General features: G+C 41.3%; 14 non-coding genes across 14 annotated transcripts; all 14 read right to left on the reverse strand.

The window, feature by feature from the left end:
- Window positions 1-847: 847 nt before the first annotated feature.
- trnan-guu (transfer RNA asparagine (anticodon GUU)) lies at window positions 848-921 on the reverse strand. Its single transcript has one exon. It is a non-coding gene; the product is annotated as a tRNA-Asn (tRNA).
- Window positions 922-2,024: 1,103 nt separating this feature from the next.
- trnan-guu (transfer RNA asparagine (anticodon GUU)) lies at window positions 2,025-2,098 on the reverse strand. Its single transcript has one exon. It is a non-coding gene; the product is annotated as a tRNA-Asn (tRNA).
- A 1,103-nt stretch (window positions 2,099-3,201) lies between these two features.
- Window positions 3,202-3,275, reverse strand: trnan-guu (transfer RNA asparagine (anticodon GUU)). Its single transcript has one exon. It is a non-coding gene; the product is annotated as a tRNA-Asn (tRNA).
- A 1,103-nt stretch (window positions 3,276-4,378) lies between these two features.
- trnan-guu (transfer RNA asparagine (anticodon GUU)) lies at window positions 4,379-4,452 on the reverse strand. Its single transcript has one exon. It is a non-coding gene; the product is annotated as a tRNA-Asn (tRNA).
- A 1,102-nt stretch (window positions 4,453-5,554) lies between these two features.
- On the reverse strand, window positions 5,555-5,628 carry trnan-guu (transfer RNA asparagine (anticodon GUU)). Its single transcript has one exon. It is a non-coding gene; the product is annotated as a tRNA-Asn (tRNA).
- A 1,103-nt stretch (window positions 5,629-6,731) lies between these two features.
- trnan-guu (transfer RNA asparagine (anticodon GUU)) lies at window positions 6,732-6,805 on the reverse strand. Its single transcript has one exon. It is a non-coding gene; the product is annotated as a tRNA-Asn (tRNA).
- A 1,104-nt stretch (window positions 6,806-7,909) lies between these two features.
- On the reverse strand, window positions 7,910-7,983 carry trnan-guu (transfer RNA asparagine (anticodon GUU)). The gene has a single exon. It is a non-coding gene; the product is annotated as a tRNA-Asn (tRNA).
- Window positions 7,984-9,086: 1,103 nt separating this feature from the next.
- On the reverse strand, window positions 9,087-9,160 carry trnan-guu (transfer RNA asparagine (anticodon GUU)). Its single transcript has one exon. It is a non-coding gene; the product is annotated as a tRNA-Asn (tRNA).
- Window positions 9,161-10,263: 1,103 nt separating this feature from the next.
- trnan-guu (transfer RNA asparagine (anticodon GUU)) lies at window positions 10,264-10,337 on the reverse strand. The gene has a single exon. It is a non-coding gene; the product is annotated as a tRNA-Asn (tRNA).
- Window positions 10,338-11,440: 1,103 nt separating this feature from the next.
- trnan-guu (transfer RNA asparagine (anticodon GUU)) lies at window positions 11,441-11,514 on the reverse strand. The gene has a single exon. It is a non-coding gene; the product is annotated as a tRNA-Asn (tRNA).
- Window positions 11,515-12,616: 1,102 nt separating this feature from the next.
- Window positions 12,617-12,690, reverse strand: trnan-guu (transfer RNA asparagine (anticodon GUU)). The gene has a single exon. It is a non-coding gene; the product is annotated as a tRNA-Asn (tRNA).
- A 1,102-nt stretch (window positions 12,691-13,792) lies between these two features.
- trnan-guu (transfer RNA asparagine (anticodon GUU)) lies at window positions 13,793-13,866 on the reverse strand. The gene has a single exon. It is a non-coding gene; the product is annotated as a tRNA-Asn (tRNA).
- A 1,103-nt stretch (window positions 13,867-14,969) lies between these two features.
- trnan-guu (transfer RNA asparagine (anticodon GUU)) lies at window positions 14,970-15,043 on the reverse strand. Its single transcript has one exon. It is a non-coding gene; the product is annotated as a tRNA-Asn (tRNA).
- A 1,103-nt stretch (window positions 15,044-16,146) lies between these two features.
- trnan-guu (transfer RNA asparagine (anticodon GUU)) lies at window positions 16,147-16,220 on the reverse strand. The gene has a single exon. It is a non-coding gene; the product is annotated as a tRNA-Asn (tRNA).
- Window positions 16,221-17,058: the final 838 nt, after the last annotated feature.

Genomic DNA, 17,058 nt, shown 5'->3' on the forward strand with positions numbered 1-17,058 from the left:
ATTCAGCCACAATCACAAATATATTCCGATAAATATATATTTAAACAACTGCATTTTTACAAATGTAATATATAATCGCCAAGCCCATTCAAAATAATTAGGGGACTGACTCTGGAGGATGATGTAGTAGCGAGTCACTTTCATGGCGTATAGGCATACATATACACACAAACACACACACACTGAACCAACATTGTCCTTCTCGCGAGATAAATATAAATGCTAAGGTTTTTCATGCCAGATTGACATCATTTACATTGTCATACTAGCCAGATTAATAAGAATAAATGATATGTTCCTTGGAGAACACAGAATGATCAAGCTATTGAGTAACAGAAGATCAGAGACCATTGACAGCCATTTTACCAGTAGGTATAGTAACTTGTCATCTTTCATGTTCAACAACACACCAATCACATGTGACAACAGGAAACACAGCAGGTCAAAAGCAAGCTTACTGTAAGTCCAGGAAGGTCTTCCATATCGCTAGAAACGGAAAGACAGCATCCCTGGGTGGGCTCAAATCACCAATTTTTAAATTAAGAGTCTAACGCGCCAACAAATTGCACCAAAGAGACTTGTGGTTATACTGACCCTCAGCAGGCCATAGTCTCGTGGAAGCTCACAACAAGTCAGGAAGGGTCAGTTCACATCTCTACGATCTGAAAAATGTCATCCCTGGGTGGTGTCGAAGCACCAAACTTGAGATTGACAGTCAAACAAGCTAACTGTTTGATTGCACTTGAGAGGCTTGTGTTGGCATTGACCCTCAGCAGGCCAAAAGAACTGGGAATTTCATTAGAGGTCCAGGATGTCACATCCACATCAATGGAGCACAACACACTGTCGTCCCTGGGTGGGCTCGAACCACCAACCTTTAGATTAACAGTCTAACGCGCTAACCAATTGCGCCACAGAGACTTATGGTGTGTATGACCCTGACGCTTGATCACTGGCCGTCCGTGCTCTCTTCCAACTGAACATGGAGTTTACGAAACAACAACACATTGTTCCAATGGTTGTGTTACCTTGCATCGAAAGTGCAGCAACATTTTCAAGGAAGTAGCTCTGTAGTTATCTAATGTTTGTTTGCTTTTTGAATGGCCTTAAAAGGGCAAAAATGTAGCGCAATGTTCGTCAGTGCAACATTATATTAAAAGGCATCTGGCAGGATTAAATTCAGCCACAATCACAAATATATTCCTGATAAATATATATTTTAAACAACTGCATTTTTACAAATGTAATATATAATCGCCAAGCCCATTCAAAATAATTAGGGGACTGACTCTGGAGGATGATGTAGTAGCGAGTCACTTTCATGGCGTATAGGCATACATATACACACAAACACACACACACTGAACCAACATTGTCCTTCTCGCGAGATAAATATAAATGCTAAGGTTTTTCATGCCAGATTGACATCATTTACATTGTCATACTAGCCAGATTAATAAGAATAAATGATATGTTCCTTGGAGAACACAGAATGATCAAGCTATTGAGTAACAGAAGATCAGAGACCATTGACAGCCATTTTACCAGTAGGTATAGTAACTTGTCATCTTTCATGTTCAACAACACACCAATCACATGTGACAACAGGAAACACAGCAGGTCAAAAGCAAGCTTACTGTAAGTCCAGGAAGGTCTTCCATATCGCTAGAAACGGAAAGACAGCATCCCTGGGTGGGCTCAAATCACCAATTTTTAAATTAAGAGTCTAACGCGCCAACAAATTGCACCAAAGAGACTTGTGGTTATACTGACCCTCAGCAGGCCATAGTCTCGTGGAAGCTCACAACAAGTCAGGAAGGGTCAGTTCACATCTCTACGATCTGAAAAATGTCATCCCTGGGTGGTGTCGAAGTACCAAACTTGAGATTGACAGTCAAACAAGCTAACTGTTTGATTGCACTTGAGAGGCTTGTGTGGCATTGACCCTCAGCAGGCCAAAAGAACTGGGAATTTCATTAGAGGTCCAGGATGTCACATCCACATCATGGAGCACAACACACTGTCGTCCCTGGGTGGGCTCGAACCACCAACCTTTAGATTAACAGTCTAACGCGCTAACCAATTGCGCCACAGAGACTTATGGTGTTATGACCCTGACGCTTGATCGCTGGCCGTCCGTGCTCTCTTCCAGCTGAACATGGAGTTTACGAAACAACAACACATTGTTCCAATGGTTGTGTTACCTTGCATCGAAAGTGCAGCAAACATTTTAAGGAAGTAGCTCTGTAGTTATCTAATGTTTGTTTGCTTTTTGAATGGCCTTAAAAGGGCAAAAATGTAGCGCAATGTTCGTCAGTGCAACATTATATTAAAAGGCATCTGGCAGGATTAATTCAGCCACAATCACAAATATATTCCTGATAAATATATATTTTAAACAACTGCATTTTTACAAATGTAATATATAATCGCCAAGCCCATTCAAAATAATTAGGGGACTGACTCTGGAGGATGATGTAGTAGCGAGTCACTTTCATGGCGTATAGGCATACATATACACACAAACCACACACACACTGAACCAACATTGTCCTTCTCGCGAGATAAATATAAATGCTAAGGTTTTTCATGCCAGATTGACATCATTTACATTGTCATACTAGCCAGATTAATAAGAATAAATGATATGTTCCTTGGAGAACACAGAATGATCAAGCTATTGAGTAACAGAAGATCAGAGACCATTGACAGCCATTTTACCAGTAGGTATAGTAACTTGTCATCTTTCATGTTCAACAACACACCAATCACATGTGACAACAGGAAACACAGCAGGTCAAAAGCAAGCTTACTGTAAGTCCAGGAAGGTCTTCCATATCGCTAGAAACGGAAAGACAGCATCCCTGGGTGGGCTCAAATCACCAATTTTTAATTAAGAGTCTAACGCGCCAACAAATTGCACCAAAGAGACTTGTGGTTATACTGACCCTCAGCAGGCCATAGTCTCGTGGAAGCTCACAACAAGTCAGGAAGGGTCAGTTCACATCTCTACGATCTGAAAAATGTCATCCCTGGGTGGTGTCGAAGTACCAAACTTGAGATTGACAGTCAAACAAGCTAACTGTTTGATTGCACTTGAGAGGCTTGTGTTGGCATTGACCCTCAGCAGGCCAAAAGAACTGGGAATTTCATTAGAGGTCCAGGATGTCACATCCACATCAATGGAGCACAACACACTGTCGTCCCTGGGTGGGCTCGAACCACCAACCTTTAGATTAACAGTCTAACGCGCTAACCAATTGCGCCACAGAGACTTATGGTGTTATGACCCTGACGCTTGATCACTGGCCGTCCGTGCTCTCTTCCAACTGAACATGGAGTTTACGAAACAACAACACATTGTTCCAATGGTTGTGTTACCTTGCATCGAAAGTGCAGCAACATTTTCAAGGAAGTAGCTCTGTAGTTATCTAATGTTTGTTTGCTTTTTGAATGGCCTTAAAAGGGCAAAAATGTAGCGCAATGTTCGTCAGTGCAACATTATATTAAAAGGCATCTGGCAGGATTAAATTCAGCCACAATCACAAATATATTCCGATAAATATATATTTTAAACAACTGCATTTTTACAAATGTAATATATAATCGCCAAGCCCATTCAAAATAATTAGGGGACTGACTCTGGAGGATGATGTAGTAGCGAGTCACTTTCATGGCGTATAGGCATACATATACACACAAACACACACACACTGAACCAACATTGTCCTTCTCGCGAGATAAATATAAATGCTAAGGTTTTTCATGCCAGATTGACATCATTTACATTGTCATACTAGCCAGATTAATAAGAATAAATGATATGTTCCTTGGAGAACACAGAATGATCAAGCTATTGAGTAACAGAAGATCAGAGACCATTGACAGCCATTTTACCAGTAGGTATAGTAACTTGTCATCTTTCATGTTCAACAACACACCAATCACATGTGACAACAGGAAACACAGCAGGTCAAAAGCAAGCTTACTGTAAGTCCAGGAAGGTCTTCCATATCGCTAGAAACGGAAAGACAGCATCCCTGGGTGGGCTCAAATCACCAATTTTTAAATTAAGAGTCTAACGCGCCAACAAATTGCACCAAAGAGACTTGTGGTTATACTGACCCTCAGCAGGCCATAGTCTCGTGGAAGCTCACAACAAGTCAGGAAGGGTCAGTTCACATCTCTACGATCTGAAAAATGTCATCCCTGGGTGGTGTCGAAGTACCAAACTTGAGATTGACAGTCAAACAAGCTAACTGTTTGATTGCACTTGAGAGGCTTGTGTTGGCATTGACCCTCAGCAGGCCAAAAGAACTGGGAATTTCATTAGAGGTCCAGGATGTCACATCCACATCAATGGAGCACAACACACTGTCGTCCCTGGGTGGGCTCGAACCACCAACCTTTAGATTAACAGTCTAACGCGCTAACCAATTGCGCCACAGAGACTTATAGTGTTTATGACCCTGACGCTTGATCGCTGGCCGTCCGTGCTCTCTTCCAGCTGAACATGGAGTTTACGAAACAACAACACATTGTTCCAATGGTTGTGTTACCTTGCATCGAAAGTGCAGCAACATTTTAAGGAAGTAGCCCTGTAGTTATCTAATGTTTGTTTGCTTTTTGAATGGCCTTAAAAGGGCAAAAATGTAGCGCAATGTTCGTCAGTGCAACATTATATTAAAAGGCATCTGGCAGGATTAAATTCAGCCACAATCACAAATATATTCCGATAAATATATATTTTAAACAACTGCATTTTTACAAATGTAATATATAATCGCCAAGCCCATTCAAAATAATTAGGGGACTGACTCTGGAGGATGATGTAGTAGCGAGTCACTTTCATGGCGTATAGGCATACATATACACACAAACACACACACACTGAACCAACATTGTCCTTCTCGCGAGATAAATATAAATGCTAAGGTTTTTCATGCCAGATTGACATCATTTACATTGTCATACTAGCCAGATTAATAAGAATAAATGATATGTTCCTTGGAGAACACAGAATGATCAAGCTATTGAGTAACAGAAGATCAGAGACCATTGACAGCCATTTTACCAGTAGGTATAGTAACTTGTCATCTTTCATGTTCAACAACACACCAATCACATGTGACAACAGGAAACACAGCAGGTCAAAAGCAAGCTTACTGTAAGTCCAGGAAGGTCTTCCATATCGCTAGAAACGGAAAGACAGCATCCCTGGGTGGGCTCAAATCACCAATTTTTAAATTAAGAGTCTAACGCGCCAACAAATTGCACCAAAGAGACTTGTGGTTATACTGACCCTCAGCAGGCCATAGTCTCGTGGAAGCTCACAACAAGTCAGGAAGGGTCAGTTCACATCTCTACGATCTGAAAAATGTCATCCCTGGGTGGTGTCGAAGTACCAAACTTGAGATTGACAGTCAAACAAGCTAACTGTTTGATTGCACTTGAGAGGCTTGTGTTGGCATTGACCCTCAGCAGGCCAAAAGAACTGGGAATTTCATTAGAGGTCCAGGATGTCACATCCACATCAAGGAGCACAACACACTGTCGTCCCTGGGTGGGCTCGAACCACCAACCTTTAGATTAACAGTCTAACGCGCTAACCAATTGCGCCACAGAGACTTATAGTGTGTATGACCCTGACGCTTGATCGCTGGCCGTCCGTGCTCTCTTCCAACTGAACATGGAGTTTACGAAACAACAACACATTGTTCCAATGGTTGTGTTACCTTGCATCGAAAGTGCAGCAACATTTTCAAGGAAGTAGCTCTGTAGTTATCTAATGTTTGTTTGCTTTTTGAATGGCCTTAAAAGGGCAAAAATGTAGCGCAATGTTCGTCAGTGCAACATTATATTAAAAGGCATCTGGCAGGATTAAATTCAGCCACAATCACAAATATATTCCGATAAATATATATTTTAAACAACTGCATTTTTACAAATGTAATATATAATCGCCAAGCCCATTCAAAATAATTAGGGGACTGACTCTGGAGGATGATGTAGTAGCGAGTCACTTTCATGGCGTATAGGCATACATATACACACAAACACACACACACTGAACCAACATTGTCCTTCTCGCGAGATAAATATAAATGCTAAGGTTTTTCATGCCAGATTGACATCATTTACATTGTCATACTAGCCAGATTAATAAGAATAAATGATATGTTCCTTGGAGAACACAGAATGATCAAGCTATTGAGTAACAGAAGATCAGAGACCATTGACAGCCATTTTACCAGTAGGTATAGTAACTTGTCATCTTTCATGTTCAACAACACACCAATCACATGTGACAACAGGAAACACAGCAGGTCAAAAGCAAGCTTACTGTAAGTCCAGGAAGGTCTTCCATATCGCTAGAAACGGAAAGACAGCATCCCTGGGTGGGCTCAAATCACCAATTTTTAAATTAAGAGTCTAACGCGCCAACAAATTGCACCAAAGAGACTTGTGGTTATACTGACCCTCAGCTGGCCATAGTCTCGTGGAAGCTCACAACAAGTCAGGAAGGGTCAGTTCACATCTCTACGATCTGAAAAATGTCATCCCTGGGTGGTGTCGAAGCACCAAACTTGAGATTGACAGTCAAACAAGCTAACTGTTTGATTGCACTTGAGAGGCTTGTGTTGGCATTGACCCTCAGCAGGCCAAAAGAACTGGGAATTTCATTAGAGGTCCAGGATGTCACATCCACATCATGGAGCACAACACACTGTCGTCCCTGGGTGGGCTCGAACCACCAACCTTTAGATTAACAGTCTAACGCGCTAACCAATTGCGCCACAGAGACTTATGGTGTGTATGACCCTGACGCTTGATCACTGGCCGTCCGTGCTCTCTTCCAACTGAACATGGAGTTTACGAAACAACAACACATTGTTCCAATGGTTGTGTTACCTTGCATCGAAAGTGCAGCAACATTTTCAAGGAAGTAGCTCTGTAGTTATCTAATGTTTGTTTGCTTTTTGAATGGCCTTAAAAGGGCAAAAATGTAGCGCAATGTTCGTCAGTGCAACATTATATTAAAAGGCATCTGGCAGGATTAAATTCAGCCACAATCACAAATATATTCCGATAAATATATATTTTAAACAACTGCATTTTTACAAATGTAATATATAATCGCCAAGCCCATTCAAAATAATTAGGGGACTGACTCTGGAGGATGATGTAGTAGCGAGTCACTTTCATGGCGTATAGGCATACATATACACACAAACACACACACACTGAACCAACATTGTCCTTCTCGCGAGATAAATATAAATGCTAAGGTTTTTCATGCCAGATTGACATCATTTACATTGTCATACTAGCCAGATTAATAAGAATAAATGATATGTTCCTTGGAGAACACAGAATGATCAAGCTATTGAGTAACAGAAGATCAGAGACCATTGACAGCCATTTTACCAGTAGGTATAGTAACTTGTCATCTTTCATGTTCAACAACACACCAATCACATGTGACAACAGGAAACACAGCAGGTCAAAAGCAAGCTTACTGTAAGTCCAGGAAGGTCTTCCATATCGCTAGAAACGGAAAGACAGCATCCCTGGGTGGGCTCAAATCACCAATTTTTAAATTAAGAGTCTAACGCGCCAACAAATTGCACCAAAGAGACTTGTGGTTATACTGACCCTCAGCAGGCCATAGTCTCGTGGAAGCTCACAACAAGTCAGGAAGGGTCAGTTCACATCTCTACGATCTGAAAAATGTCATCCCTGGGTGGTGTCGAAGTACCAAACTTGAGATTGACAGTCAAACAAGCTAACTGTTTGATTGCACTTGAGAGGCTTGTGTTGGCATTGACCCTCAGCAGGCCAAAAGAACTGGGAATTTCATTAGAGGTCCAGGATGTCACATCCACATCAATGGAGCACAACACACTGTCGTCCCTGGGTGGGCTCGAACCACCAACCTTTAGATTAACAGTCTAACGCGCTAACCAATTGCGCCACAGAGACTTATAGTGTTTATGACCCTGACGCTTGATCGCTGGCCGTCCGTGCTCTCTTCCAACTGAACATGGAGTTTACGAAACAACAACACATTGTTCCAATGGTTGTGTTACCTTGCATCGAAAGTGCAGCAACATTTTCAAGGAAGTAGCTCTGTAGTTATCTAATGTTTGTTTGCTTTTTGAATGGCCTTAAAAGGGCAAAAATGTAGCGCAATGTTCGTCAGTGCAACATTATATTAAAAGGCATCTGGCAGGATTAAATTCAGCCACAATCACAAATATATTCCGATAAATATATATTTTAAACAACTGCATTTTTACAAATGTAATATATAATCGCCAAGCCCATTCAAAATAATTAGGGGACTGACTCTGGAGGATGATGTAGTAGCGAGTCACTTTCATGGCGTATAGGCATACATATACACACAAACACACACACACTGAACCAACATTGTCCTTCTCGCGAGATAAATATAAATGCTAAGGTTTTTCATGCCAGATTGACATCATTTACATTGTCATACTAGCCAGATTAATAAGAATAAATGATATGTTCCTTGGAGAACACAGAATGATCAAGCTATTGAGTAACAGAAGATCAGAGACCATTGACAGCCATTTTACCAGTAGGTATAGTAACTTGTCATCTTTCATGTTCAACAACACACCAATCACATGTGACAACAGGAAACACAGCAGGTCAAAAGCAAGCTTACTGTAAGTCCAGGAAGGTCTTCCATATCGCTAGAAACGGAAAGACAGCATCCCTGGGTGGGCTCAAATCACCAATTTTTAAATTAAGAGTCTAACGCGCCAACAAATTGCACCAAAGAGACTTGTGGTTATACTGACCCTCAGCAGGCCATAGTCTCGTGGAAGCTCACAACAAGTCAGGAAGGGTCAGTTCACATCTCTACGATCTGAAAAATGTCATCCCTGGGTGGTGTCGAAGCACCAAACTTGAGATTGACAGTCAAACAAGCTAACTGTTTGATTGCACTTGAGAGGCTTGTGTTGGCATTGACCCTCAGCAGGCCAAAAGAACTGGGAATTTCATTAGAGGTCCAGGATGTCACATCCACATCATGGAGCACAACACACTGTCGTCCCTGGGTGGGCTCGAACCACCAACCTTTAGATTAACAGTCTAACGCGCTAACCAATTGCGCCACAGAGACTTATAGTGTTTATGACCCTGACGCTTGATCGCTGGCCGTCCGTGCTCTCTTCCAACTGAACATGGAGTTTACGAAACAACAACACATTGTTCCAATGGTTGTGTTACCTTGCATCGAAAGTGCAGCAACATTTTCAAGGAAGTAGCTCTGTAGTTATCTAATGTTTGTTTGCTTTTTGAATGGCCTTAAAAGGGCAAAAATGTAGCGCAATGTTCGTCAGTGCAACATTATATTAAAAGGCATCTGGCAGGATTAAATTCAGCCACAATCACAAATATATTCTGATAAATATATATTTTAAACAACTGCATTTTTACAAATGTAATATATAATCGCCAAGCCCATTCAAAATAATTAGGGGACTGACTCTGGAGGATGATGTAGTAGCGAGTCACTTTCATGGCGTATAGGCATACATATACACACAAACACACACACACTGAACCAACATTGTCCTTCTCGCGAGATAAATATAAATGCTAAGGTTTTTCATGCCAGATTGACATCATTTACATTGTCATACTAGCCAGATTAATAAGAATAAATGATATGTTCCTTGGAGAACACAGAATGATCAAGCTATTGAGTAACAGAAGATCAGAGACCATTGACAGCCATTTTACCAGTAGGTATAGTAACTTGTCATCTTTCATGTTCAACAACACACCAATCACATGTGACAACAGGAAACACAGCAGGTCAAAAGCAAGCTTACTGTAAGTCCAGGAAGGTCTTCCATATCGCTAGAAACGGAAAGACAGCATCCCTGGGTGGGCTCAAATCACCAATTTTTAAATTAAGAGTCTAACGCGCCAACAAATTGCACCAAAGAGACTTGTGGTTATACTGACCCTCAGCAGGCCATAGTCTCGTGGAAGCTCACAACAAGTCAGGAAGGGTCAGTTCACATCTCTACGATCTGAAAAATGTCATCCCTGGGTGGTGTCGAAGTACCAAACTTGAGATTGACAGTCAAACAAGCTAACTGTTTGATTGCACTTGAGAGGCTTGTGTTGGCATTGACCCTCAGCAGGCCAAAAGAACTGGGAATTTCATTAGAGGTCCAGGATGTCACATCCACATCATGGAGCACAACACACTGTCGTCCCTGGGTGGGCTCGAACCACCAACCTTTAGATTAACAGTCTAACGCGCTAACCAATTGCGCCACAGAGACTTATAGTGTTTATGACCCTGACGCTTGATCGCTGGCCGTCCGTGCTCTCTTCCAACTGAACATGGAGTTTACGAAACAACAACACATTGTTCCAATGGTTGTGTTACCTTGCATCGAAAGTGCAGCAACATTTTCAAGGAAGTAGCTCTGTAGTTATCTAATGTTTGTTTGCTTTTTGAATGGCCTTAAAAGGGCAAAAATGTAGCGCAATGTTCGTCAGTGCAACATTATATTAAAAGGCATCTGGCAGGATTAAATTCAGCCACAATCACAAATATATTCTGATAAATATATATTTTAAACAACTGCATTTTTACAAATGTAATATATAATCGCCAAGCCCATTCAAAATAATTAGGGGACTGACTCCGGAGGATGATGTAGTAGCGAGTCACTTTCATGGCGTATAGGCATACATATACACACAAACACACACACACTGAACCAACATTGTCCTTCTCGCGAGATAAATATAAATGCTAAGGTTTTTCATGCCAGATTGACATCATTTACATTGTCATACTAGCCAGATTAATAAGAATAAATGATATGTTCCTTGGAGAACACAGAATGATCAAGCTATTGAGTAACAGAAGATCAGAGACCATTGACAGCCATTTTACCAGTAGGTATAGTAACTTGTCATCTTTCATGTTCAACAACACACCAATCACATGTGACAACAGGAAACACAGCAGGTCAAAAGCAAGCTTACTGTAAGTCCAGGAAGGTCTTCCATATCGCTAGAAACGGAAAGACAGCATCCCTGGGTGGGCTCAAATCACCAATTTTTAAATTAAGAGTCTAACGCGCCAACAAATTGCACCAAAGAGACTTGTGGTTATACTGACCCTCAGCAGGCCATAGTCTCGTGGAAGCTCACAACAAGTCAGGAAGGGTCAGTTCACATCTCTACGATCTGAAAAATGTCATCCCTGGGTGGTGTCGAAGCACCAAACTTGAGATTGACAGTCAAACAAGCTAACTGTTTGATTGCACTTGAGAGGCTTGTGTTGGCATTGACCCTCAGCAGGCCAAAAGAACTGGGAATTTCATTAGAGGTCCAGGATGTCACATCCACATCATGGAGCACAACACACTGTCGTCCCTGGGTGGGCTCGAACCACCAACCTTTAGATTAACAGTCTAACGCGCTAACCAATTGCGCCACAGAGACTTATGGTGTTATGACCCTGACGCTTGATCGCTGGCCGTCCGTGCTCTCTTCCAACTGAACATGGAGTTTACGAAACAACAACACATTGTTCCAATGGTTGTGTTACCTTGCATCGAAAGTGCAGCAACATTTTCAAGGAAGTAGCTCTGTAGTTATCTAATGTTTGTTTGCTTTTTGAATGGCCTTAAAAGGGCAAAAATGTAGCGCAATGTTCGTCAGTGCAACATTATATTAAAAGGCATCTGGCAGGATTAAATTCAGCCACAATCACAAATATATTCTGATAAATATATATTTTAAACAACTGCATTTTTACAAATGTAATATATAATCGCCAAGCCCATTCAAAATAATTAGGGGACTGACTCTGGAGGATGATGTAGTAGCGAGTCACTTTCATGGCGTATAGGCATACATATACACACAAACACACACACACTGAACCAACATTGTCCTTCTCGCGAGATAAATATAAATGCTAAGGTTTTTCATGCCAGATTGACATCATTTACATTGTCATACTAGCCAGATTAATAAGAATAAATGATATGTTCCTTGGAGAACACAGAATGATCAAGCTATTGAGTAACAGAAGATCAGAGACCATTGACAGCCATTTTACCAGTAGGTATAGTAACTTGTCATCTTTCATGTTCAACAACACACCAATCACATGTGACAACAGGAAACACAGCAGGTCAAAAGCAAGCTTACTGTAAGTCCAGGAAGGTCTTCCATATCGCTAGAAACGGAAAGACAGCATCCCTGGGTGGGCTCAAATCACCAATTTTTAAATTAAGAGTCTAACGCGCCAACAAATTGCACCAAAGAGACTTGTGGTTATACTGACCCTCAGCAGGCCATAGTCTCGTGGAAGCTCACAACAAGTCAGGAAGGGTCAGTTCACATCTCTACGATCTGAAAAATGTCATCCCTGGGTGGTGTCGAAGTACCAAACTTGAGATTGACAGTCAAACAAGCTAACTGTTTGATTGCACTTGAGAGGCTTGTGTTGGCATTGACCCTCAGCAGGCCAAAAGAACTGGGAATTTCATTAGAGGTCCAGGATGTCACATCCACATCATGGAGCACAACACACTGTCGTCCCTGGGTGGGCTCGAACCACCAACCTTTAGATTAACAGTCTAACGCGCTAACCAATTGCGCCACAGAGACTTATAGTGTTTATGACCCTGACGCTTGATCGCTGGCCGTCCGTGCTCTCTTCCAGCTGAACATGGAGTTTACGAAACAACAACACATTGTTCCAATGGTTGTGTTACCTTGCATCGAAAGTGCAGCAACATTTTAAGGAAGTAGCCCTGTAGTTATCTAATGTTTGTTTGCTTTTTGAATGGCCTTAAAAGGGCAAAAATGTAGCGCAATGTTCGTCAGTGCAACATTATATTAAAAGGCATCTGGCAGGATTAAATTCAGCCACAATCACAAATATATTCCGATAAATATATATTTTAAACAACTGCATTTTTACAAATGTAATATATAATCGCCAAGCCCATTCAAAATAATTAGGGGACTGACTCTGGAGGATGATGTAGTAGCGAGTCACTTTCATGGCGTATAGGCATACATATACACACAAACACACACACACTGAACCAACATTGTCCTTCTCGCGAGATAAATATAAATGCTAAGGTTTTTCATGCCAGATTGACATCATTTACATTGTCATACTAGCCAGATTAATAAGAATAAATGATATGTTCCTTGGAGAACACAGAATGATCAAGCTATTGAGTAACAGAAGATCAGAGACCATTGACAGCCATTTTACCAGTAGGTATAGTAACTTGTCATCTTTCATGTTCAACAACACACCAATCACATGTGACAACAGGAAACACAGCAGGTCAAAAGCAAGCTTACTGTAAGTCCAGGAAGGTCTTCCATATCGCTAGAAACGGAAAGACAGCATCCCTGGGTGGGCTCAAATCACCAATTTTTAAATTAAGAGTCTAACGCGCCAACAAATTGCACCAAAGAGACTTGTGGTTATACTGACCCTCAGCTGGCCATAGTCTCGTGGAAGCTCACAACAAGTCAGGAAGGGTCAGTTCACATCTCTACGATCTGAAAAATGTCATCCCTGGGTGGTGTCGAAGCACCAAACTTGAGATTGACAGTCAAACAAGCTAACTGTTTGATTGCACTTGAGAGGCTTGTGTTGGCATTGACCCTCAGCAGGCCAAAAGAACTGGGAATTTCATTAGAGGTCCAGGATGTCACATCCACATCATGGAGCACAACACACTGTCGTCCCTGGGTGGGCTCGAACCACCAACCTTTAGATTAACAGTCTAACGCGCTAACCAATTGCGCCACAGAGACTTATAGTGTTTATGACCCTGACGCTTGATCGCTGGCCGTCCGTGCTCTCTTCCAACTGAACATGGAGTTTACGAAACAACAACACATTGTTCCAATGGTTGTGTTACCTTGCATCGAAAGTGCAGCAACATTTTCAAGGAAGTAGCTCTGTAGTTATCTAATGTTTGTTTGCTTTTTGAATGGCCTTAAAAGGGCAAAAATGTAGCGCAATGTTCGTCAGTGCAACATTATATTAAAAGGCATCTGGCAGGATTAAATTCAGCCACAATCACAAATATATTCCGATAAATATATATTTTAAACAACTGCATTTTTACAAATGTAATATATAATCGCCAAGCCCATTCAAAATAATTAGGGGACTGACTCTGGAGGATGATGTAGTAGCGAGTCACTTTCATGGCGTATAGGCATACATATACACACAAACACACACACACTGAACCAACATTGTCCTTCTCGCGAGATAAATATAAATGCTAAGGTTTTTCATGCCAGATTGACATCATTTACATTGTCATACTAGCCAGATTAATAAGAATAAATGATATGTTCCTTGGAGAACACAGAATGATCAAGCTATTGAGTAACAGAAGATCAGAGACCATTGACAGCCATTTTACCAGTAGGTATAGTAACTTGTCATCTTTCATGTTCAACAACACACCAATCACATGTGACAACAGGAAACACAGCAGGTCAAAAGCAAGCTTACTGTAAGTCCAGGAAGGTCTTCCATATCGCTAGAAACGGAAAGACAGCATCCCTGGGTGGGCTCAAATCACCAATTTTTAAATTAAGAGTCTAACGCGCCAACAAATTGCACCAAAGAGACTTGTGGTTATACTGACCCTCAGCAGGCCATAGTCTCGTGGAAGCTCACAACAAGTCAGGAAGGGTCAGTTCACATCTCTACGATCTGAAAAATGTCATCCCTGGGTGGTGTCGAAGTACCAAACTTGAGATTGACAGTCAAACAAGCTAACTGTTTGATTGCACTTGAGAGGCTTGTGTTGGCATTGACCCTCAGCAGGCCAAAAGAACTGGGAATTTCATTAGAGGTCCAGGATGTCACATCCACATCATGGAGCACAACACACTGTCGTCCCTGGGTGGGCTCGAACCACCAACCTTTAGATTAACAGTCTAACGCGCTAACCAATTGCGCCACAGAGACTTATAGTGTTTATGACCCTGACGCTTGATCGCTGGCCGTCCGTGCTCTCTTCCAGCTGAACATGGAGTTTACGAAACAACAACACATTGTTCCAATGGTTGTGTTACCTTGCATCGAAAGTGCAGCAACATTTTTAAGGAAGTAGCCCTGTAGTTATCTAATGTTTGTTTGCTTTTTGAATGGCCTTAAAAGGGCAAAAATGTAGCGCAATGTTCGTCAGTGCAACATTATATTAAAAGGCATCTGGCAGGATTAAATTCAGCCACAATCACAAATATATTCCGATAAATATATATTTTAAACAACTGCATTTTTACAAATGTAATATATAATCGCCAAGCCCATTCAAAATAATTAGGGGACTGACTCTGGAGGATGATGTAGTAGCGAGTCACTTTCATGGCGTATAGGCATACATATACACACAAACACACACACACTGAACCAACATTGTCCTTCTCGCGAGATAAATATAAATGCTAAGGTTTTTCATGCCAGATTGACATCATTTACATTGTCATACTAGCCAGATTAATAAGAATAAATGATATGTTCCTTGGAGAACACAGAATGATCAAGCTATTGAGTAACAGAAGATCAGAGACCATTGACAGCCATTTTACCAGTAGGTATAGTAACTTGTCATCTTTCATGTTCAACAACACACCAATCACATGTGACAACAGGAAACACAGCAGGTCAAAAGCAAGCTTACTGTAAGTCCAGGAAGGTCTTCCATATCGCTAGAAACGGAAAGACAGCATCCCTGGGTGGGCTCAAATCACCAATTTTTAAATTAAGAGTCTAACGCGCCAACAAATTGCACCAAAGAGACTTGTGGTTATACTGACCCTCAGCAGGCCATAGTCTCGTGGAAGCTCACAACAAGTCAGGAAGGGTCAGTTCACATCTCTACGATCTGAAAAATGTCATCCCTGGGTGGTGTCGAAGTACCAAACTTGAGATTGACAGTCAAACAAGCTAACTGTTTGATTGCACTTGAGAGGCTTGTGTTGGCATTGACCCTCAGCAGGCCAAAAGAACTGGGAATTTCATTAGAGGTCCAGGATGTCACATCCACATCATGGAGCACAACACACTGTCGTCCCTGGGTGGGCTCGAACCACCAACCTTTAGATTAACAGTCTAACGCGCTAACCAATTGCGCCACAGAGACTTATAGTGTTTATGACCCTGACGCTTGATCGCTGGCCGTCCGTGCTCTCTTCCAGCTGAACATGGAGTTTACGAAACAACAACACATTGTTCCAATGGTTGTGTTACCTTGCATCGAAAGTGCAGCAACATTTTCAAGGAAGTAGCCCTGTAGTTATCTAATGTTTGTTTGCTTTTTGAATGGCCTTAAAAGGGCAAAAATGTAGCGCAATGTTCGTCAGTGCAACATTATATTAAAAGGCATCTGGCAGGATTAAATTCAGCCACAATCACAAATATATTCTGATAAATATATATTTTAAACAACTGCATTTTTACAAATGTAATATATAATCGCCAAGCCCATTCAAAATAATTAGGGGACTGACTCCGGAGGATGATGTAGTAGCGAGTCACTTTCATGGCGTATAGGCATACATATACACACAAACACACACACACTGAACCAACATTGTCCTTCTCGCGAGATAAATATAAATGCTAAGGTTTTTCATGCCAGATTGACATCATTTACATTGTCATACTAGCCAGATTAATAAGAATAAATGATATGTTCCTTGGAGAACACAGAATGATCAAGCTATTGAGTAACAGAAGATCAGAGACCATTGACAGCCATTTTACCAGTAGGTATAGTAACTTGTCATCTTTCATGTTCAACAACACACCAATCACATGTGACAACAGGAAACACAGCAGGTCAAAAGCAAGCTTACTGTAAGTCCAGGAAGGTCTTCCATATCGCTAGAAACGGAAAGACAGCATCCCTGGGTGGGCTCAAATCACCAATTTTTAAATTAAGAGTCTAACGCGCCAACAAATTGCACCAAAGAGACTTG

Source organism: Oncorhynchus kisutch, unplaced genomic scaffold (genome assembly GCF_002021735.2).
Source record: "Oncorhynchus kisutch isolate 150728-3 unplaced genomic scaffold, Okis_V2 scaffold1676, whole genome shotgun sequence".
Taxonomy (NCBI): Eukaryota; Metazoa; Chordata; class Actinopteri; order Salmoniformes; family Salmonidae; genus Oncorhynchus; species Oncorhynchus kisutch.